General features: G+C 38.6%; 1 long non-coding RNA gene across 1 annotated transcript; it reads right to left on the reverse strand.

The window, feature by feature from the left end:
* Positions 1-339: 339 nt before the first annotated feature.
* On the reverse strand, positions 340-1,487 carry LOC117235057. The gene is made up of 3 exons (XR_004493612.1): positions 1,133-1,487; positions 567-1,053; positions 340-392 (listed from the first exon to the last, which is right to left on the reverse strand). It is a non-coding gene; the product is annotated as an uncharacterized LOC117235057 (long non-coding RNA).
* Positions 1,488-7,952: the final 6,465 nt, after the last annotated feature.

Here is a 7,952-nt window from a genome sequence, read left to right on the forward strand (position 1 = left end):
CTTCGGGTATCTTTTTGTAACTAATTGTATTGAAAGAATAAATGCATTTAGTGCACAATCCAATTTGTTGTTAGTATCATTGTTGAAATTTAAAGTAATATATTCTATCTAACTTGAACATATAATCGATAATAGAATATTTGATTTCTTAAGAATATTATTGTATCTTAAAGGACCTACTTGTGTTTCATGAAAATGTATGTAATTTAATGATTTCATTTTTTCAAACGTGATTGCGTTCTATTAGAAGATGTTTCAAGAAACAAAAGAAAGTATTTTGTCGACAATAACGTTATTTAACGGTGAATTTTTTAAGTTTGGTAAAGTATTATACTTTACGCATTTCCTTAGTGCATTTATGTTTCTCGTTAGAATTATTCGGATAAAAATGTCTGAAAGAAAAATAACTTCGTTCGACCAAAGAATATCATTTTATACTTTTTAAAACGTTCGGAATATTGAAATTCCTTCAAATATGATTTATATATTGTCAACAAAAATTGACACGAAACAATCATTAAAAATCTATAATTTTCGGCTGAAATAATTCCCAAATTCGCATTTACCTTCTGAAAATGCACCACCCATTCTTCAAGATTTCTATAATTCTTGGCGAAGCTAAATGTGGTGCGATTATCTTCGGCGACGCGTCGGTTCGACCAGTGTTTGTAAACGCGGTTGCCACTAAACGTTCCCGCGATATATCAAGCCGCTCTATATATAAAGCTTTTAAGCCCGGATTCTGTGCCTCCTCGTATAATTAGGACTCTAAGTGTTCAACGTAGGTGCTGGCACATATACCACCGAAGATACAATCTATAGGTTGTCATGAAGATCGTTTCCACAGATTATTCGGACTCACTCGGTGAGTCCACGTCGTTAATAAGGAACCCTGTGCTTTATTCACCGGTCTGCACGTGAACGCGATTCCCTTCTGCACGATCATTCACGCCAGATGAGATTCCTCGAGATCGTCGATCCGATCCCCGTGGCTATGGTTCGATCCCTTCGGTGAGCCAGCTGCATTTTCTGGTTGGCTGACTAAACCAGAACCTGTGAAAATGAACACACGTTAAAGCGAAGATGCTGTCGCGCCTTTAGAATTCTTAATCTGTCCCCTGTAGCACGTTACCAGGCTCGTTCCAGACGTTAATTTTCATTCGCGACTCGAAGATACCGAAAACGGTCTGAGAATCCTCGCGTCCATACTTTTTCGACGACGCGATGACAGAAAAGTTATTCACGCGGGAATTGTTTTTCCACTGGGCGGTTCGACGGTTGCGTTGGCTGGTTCGAGGTGATATTCGCGAATTGGGACGCTCGCAATACGAAACGTCGCCGCTGGAAACGTCGCCAAAGTTTCATCGGGGGATGAAGTTTATTTGTGCGTCAGGCGTTTATTTCACCGCGGTGCTCGCGAAGGAAAAGTTTCGAGCACGGACATATGATAAGAGTTCGGATTGTTCTAAGACGATTTCGGGAGGCGAAGTTGCTATAGTGGAAACGGGAAAGTCCGCAGAAGTATATCAACGAGCCTGACTTCAACGTCTCGGTGATTTGCGCCACGTTTTTGAAAAATAAAAACAGCCGTTTCTCTCTCGCCAGACGAAGTGGATCTCCCCTCGTTGTTCGACGGAATCTTCGTCGCTGAGGAATCTTAAGCCGAATGTATGTTTGCTTTCTGGTCGACTTTATGCGTTCATTAGCATCGTTATTTTATTAGGACTGGGAATTCTATCGAGAGTTTCTCTGCTTGACGTCACAAAGGCTGGATGGATGTGTAACGAATATATGTGTAGATAGAACCGTGCAGCATACATTTTTGGGGGGAAAACAAATTCTGTCAGACCGGTTGAAACGCTGCCAGTGTATTTTTCACTCTATTAATAGTCGGTTCCCAGCTTTGTTCAAAACATTTTTCTTGTAACAACGATAACCTGGCTTTTATTTTTACAGCTGAAAAGGAGTACACATTTTTTTTGTATATTTGTGAGAGACATCGAGATTTTTGTCGAAAGGAAATCGATATTTCTGGTACCTTTTTAAAGTGGCGCTCGTTCGAAGGTAAGACAAATATGGCAATCAAAATATTAGTTATGTCGAGTTAAGTTCTTCGAAATTCCTCTTTGATTCGTGTTCCAGGGTCATTCGAAGTTGTCGTGCAAAAATTTTCTAGCGGAACCATGATTGCTTGTTTATATATTTAAAGACCATCGATCTAAATATGATTTTAAAAGAGTCTATAAATATTAAATCAAAGAATAAAAGCACTTGAAATTTTGAACGTTATTTACTATTTCCCGAGTGCGTATAAAATATGTAGGAAATTTTTAAATTTTTCGAGCGAACTTTGTCAATACGTTAGGAAAGTATAATTACAAAAATACACAAACTGAAGTCTATACATTGACAATAAGATGCTAATATTTAATTAAAGCGTCAGGTAACGTAAATATACTACATACGTGTACATATACCATAATCCAGTATAGCAGTTGTAGTTGACCGAATTCCAATCTCATTCATCGCAGGATATCTCAAATTGCTTATGGAAGATCAGACATGAATCTACGAGATTTCATCGGCTACATTGTCAGAAATTTTCGAATTACGATCAATGAGATAACATTTCGGATCTTGTCTTCCTGTTCGGATAATTCGTTTTAAAATTGGAAAGTCCTCTCAACCACATAATCTTCATTTCTGCTACATTTATATACATTACATACAATCACGCTAATTCGTATAACGTTACTAGCAGCTAATGAAACTCACAGAACTTGACTATTCGTTCTTCAAGAATCATTGTTTATATAAAGTACTTATATTTAATTAATTTGATTCGATGATTTTCAACCTTAGGAACTGGAAGGGATATTGAGACAAAGATTCAACTGAAACATGATTCTTCTTCGTAATGAGCTGGTCATAGTCTGTCCCAAGTATGATTTAATATCACAATGGAAGAGATTAAATGTCTAATTGTCAAAAATATATATACTACTTTTACTAAATGTAAATCCTACTAAATTTACTAAAGGTAAATCATTTTCATAATGTTGTGAAGCGTCAGAGCAGGTCTGATAGACTAATTTAATCACAGTATCGATCAATGGCGGCGTAAACGAAAGATTCCAGGACACTGGTATTAAAATCCACCTCGTTCCTTCGCCGCGACTCAAACGTTCCGTATTGCGAAGGGCGGTTTAAAATAATGTAAGTGCTTCTCCAACAACGAATTTACCTTACTGCCACAAAAGAATGAGAGAGAGAGAGAGAGAGAGAAAGATAGGGAGAGATATAGAGAGATGGGGCCATAGTGGTTTATACCGCGATTCAACGACATAAAATTGAGGTACGCGGCTTGCAATAAATAGTGACCCGAGGCGAGCCAACCAGACGTCGATTTACAGTGGTACGTTTGCGTGTCGAATAAAATAAAGGATCTGCAACAACCTCGGGCCAAGGTACAACGATTTCCAACTGGAAACATTTCATTTTCGAGCCGCCCTTTTATGATTCGCACACAAACACCGGTACTACCAGTGCGAGAAACTTTTATACACCCGTACACACCATCAGATAGCGTGTTTGTTATTTTCGTTTGTGATTACCGTAGAGTTTTTCTTTCCTGATGACGGAACGATTAGCAGAATCGATTAGGGACCGTTCGCTCAGGGAACGATCTCTTTGTTCGTTTTTCAGCCGGAATGATCCGAAAGTTTAATTCGTAACGGCACCGACCGGGAAATCGAGCGCCGGAAAACAAACTAAAAAGGTATTAATTGAGAGAGGCGAGGGAAGGGGGGTGAAAATCGTTGCGGCAAAACTTGGTCGAGCACGATATTGCGAACTCACCGGAACAAGCCGATGTTTTTTGGTGCTGTTAATTGCCAAGAATTAAAACCTCTCGAAACATTACGTAACTTTTTCCAATAGAAATATTTGACAACTATATTAAACTTCGATATAAAAACACGAGTTTACCGATCTTTCCCATTTTAAACTCAGTGATGGTCGGTGGTTTGTTAAGAATAGAAATACATAAATCAAGGAAATACCGCTGTCTGTATTTTTCGACTGATGTTCAAAGGCATCATAAATACTTCTAACCGAACAATTCCGTTCCCAAAATGTCAAGTCAAAACATCATAAAATTTATAGAGAGGAATCGTTCATAACTTTAGGGGAAAAATCATGGAATAACCTGAAATCCGCAGCAACACGATTCACGAGCATTTTTTGTTGAACCGTGTTTCAAGTACAAAAGAGCGGTATAAAAGGAGGTTCCATTGACACGTTCTCGAAAGGTCGAAATATTTATCGCAACAGGTACGTGAAAAAGTTTCCGACGCGACAATTCAATTTCACCCTGAGTGCTTAAAACTCGAGGCTTAACGGCGACACACCTATGATATATGATTTGCCTTGAGCACGAAACTAGTAACCATCCTTCGAGGAGCATTGTGCTAGAAGAATAGACGTTCACCCCCGACAATCTTGGCCCCTCTTTTAAGCCACTTCATAGTCCTCCAATAAAAAGAACATTAATCACGATGACGGCAATGGCGATCCAGAGACATCCTATTCAAAAATCATTCACCAATTTTCTACGAATTCCATGTGGTCGAATTACCGATACTTGACAACATGGTTCGCTGATAAAGGAAGCGAATAGGATCCAAATAATCGATTCGTTAGCAGAGTGGAAATGACTCGTGGAAAGCGATAGTTCATCGTGGAAAATCCCGAACGGTGATTTATCGAAACCTTTGTACAGCTCTTCTTGAAATGACGCGAGCCACGGGGGGTTAATCGACCACAACGACCAATGGGTCGTCTATGAAGCGTTGCGCGATAATAAAAGGACAGCCTCACGCAGTGGTGTCGACAATAGTGACATGTAATGGTGTCCCAGTCCTGAGAATCTCGGAAACATTTATTTTTCCCTCGGTATATACGGATTATCCTCGGTGTACCAGCATGGTCCTCGGAGACGCTACAATGGCTATTTGTGACAGGCGTTTCAGGGTCGAGTTTGTGCAGGGTGTGCATATATATGTATAATGATTACAGGAAACCGTTAAGCCAACGATTTTATATGTAACCCTCTACGACGATCTTTAACGTAAGTGATTTTTATGATGCTCGTTTATTAAATTAATCCGACGAATAAATTGGGATTCTGTTCCAGATGAACGTGTAATTCTGTGACTTTATTTATTTGAGCGATAGAGAATCGAAGCTTTTTACGAAGTCATGAGATTCCAATTAGAATAAATATACACTAGTTTTGGATAATAAACTTATTGTATATGTTCAATTTAGTGGAATAAAAATAATGTATATGATATCTTTAACAAAACTTTAATCTATCCCATTGGTTAAATTTATCAGCGTGCATTCGACATTTTATTAAATTTTTGTAAAACAACTGCCTACTTTTACAATATTTATATTCAAATCAACAAGTAGATATTTATTTTCGATTTACAGTATGGAATATAATATGTAATATCAACGATTGAAAGTCAATAAACGCATATTCCATGAAGAGTACAATTGCAAATTTTTCACCGTACGACTTTCAAATAATTATAAATATCGGTATCGTGTGAAATTTCGGAAATTTTCTACAAGCTCTATTTTTTGACGAATCTGGCCGATTTCGGTGAAACGCGAAGAACGGTGTTTACACAAAATCGACGAGGAAACGAGAACATGCGCGATATTATCGTACAAGTAAATGAAATGAAAATAACGCTCCAACGATCTGGCTTTTCACAGCACCGAAAGGAGCCGCGATATATTTCATTGATCATCGTCCCCGTTTGTTGAAACGAAAATATCGACTGGCACCATTCGCTTCCGAATCGATGTGGCCATCGTTTCCATGAAATGCCATCGGTAGGCCTAATAAAGCGCATTGTCCTGGCGCGAATGCCTACGGGAACGCGATAAAATGCGAACCATTAGGGGCTTGTAAAGTGTTAACGCAAGGGTTGAACAGCGTGTAACCAGAGTATAGAGTGCGCAAGTTACATCGTTGGTCTATGCAGGACTTAAGGGTTGCGTTGCCGCGTTCTGTCTCACCAAGAGGGTTCACGGGTCCCTACAAAATTCTAACAGTAATAAATTATATTCGAGGCACGCACCAGTCCTAAGGGTGAGCACCACGTGTGCTGCACCAAATGGTACTTTCATTGCACTTGCCTCACGGCTTTTGCATTTTGTCGAGCTCCATCCCCGTGAATTTATCGTTCTTCCTTCCAGCGACTTTTTGAAATGGTGAACACACTGGATACTTTATACTCCTCTGTTTTGTTCCTCTTCTTCATTCCATCCACGATCACGAGACTGTGAGTTGGTCGATTCTCTTCGGTCTCTCGTATCATTGGCACGCGTCATGATTTATCCGAGATTAAACGCCGATTTTCAATACCACCCCGTCGACCCTGACGACCTCCGTCGATCCACGAGACCGTGACCGATCGGCTTTCAACTCATAGTGAAGTTGAATTTTATTTCAGAAGCGGCGCGACCTATCGAGGATATTTTATCGAGTCTGTTTGCACGGGAAACACGGCGTGCCGGCGGTTGATTTGCAAAACGCGATTGATTGGAAGCTGGCTGCATCGTTAAAATATTTGCACGGTCGCCACATCTCCGAGCTTGAAAAAGTCGCTTTGATGTTATTGATGCAAATGAACGGACGCTTCTTTCTTTTAATTAAAGTAATGCGGCCGAAACGATCGGCAAATTGAAGTAGTCGTGATGTTGCGTCAATTTTAAACGTTCTGTATTTCAAACGTTTCGTTGTTAACATTTAATCGTACGCTTTCTGAATTCTTTGTAAATCGTTTTCGTTCTCGATTCTCGTGAATCTAGAACGTGATGCGATAAATAAATATGAGGAAAATAATGATACGTGATTGCTAACCATTATTCTATAGTCTCGTTTCTTTTATGAAAGAAATTTATAGTAAGAGTTTTGTCATTGATAACTTGCAGATATATTTTTCTACGTTTCGGTAATATAAATTCTCGAACGTATTTCGTAAGTGTCGCTATAGTAGATAGCAGAATGGAAGATAGAAGATAATAATTAAGAATATGACGATACTTATAAGTGTAATTATCCATTATTCTTATTCTTCTTCCTTTGTGTTTTTTTACGGATAAAAAATGAAAAACGAAGATGGTTGAATGAATTCTGATATAGAAATACGTAAACTGAAGTTATACATCAAACCTGAAGTTAATCTCGATGAGATGAAAATATCATGAAATTTAGAAAACAGTTTTGAGAGAATTAGATCCAAACACGCTTTCACGCACTCTGCATTCGTCAAACAGGTTAACAGCATCGTTAATTGTCGAATTTAAACATAAAATTTTGCACATGGACTTTCTTAACATGTACTTAAAAGTATCACATTTAACTATAAACTTTGATCTTAGAATATGCAGTGGCTAAAAAAATTATTGGGACACCATTGAATTTATTATATCATTTACATACCATAATGAATTAGATTCGAGTATATATACCGTATCGTTTGGTAATACTTTCGTATGACTGTCAAAGATTTTTGGAATACAAGGATACGTGCCAATACTTTTTACAGGCATTTCATTTAACCATTAAGAGAATTTACTAATACAGAAAGCTCGCTGAACGCAAAACAAACCGTTAGATATTCGAGACACGCGGACGAAATCCTGTCTATATCCCGATTAACCAGGCTATCTATCGTCTGCCTGCTCGGAGGCTAGCAAACAGCATCGCATTCGTGCATAAATTAAAATAAAATGCAACGAAACCGCGGAATTTTCGTCGTTGGTCGACGTAACGACAGCGACATCGTAATTTTCGCTCGTCCACAAAACGTGGATATGTCATTCATTGTGGTTCGTCGAGCAGGACATACTTTACTGGCTCGGGTGTTACT

The sequence above is a fragment of the Bombus vosnesenskii genome, unplaced genomic scaffold, assembly GCF_011952255.1.
Source record: "Bombus vosnesenskii isolate JDL3184/JDL3185 unplaced genomic scaffold, Bvos_JDL3184-5_v1.1 scf7180000013314, whole genome shotgun sequence".
NCBI lineage: Eukaryota > Metazoa > Arthropoda > Insecta > Hymenoptera > Apidae > Bombus > Bombus vosnesenskii.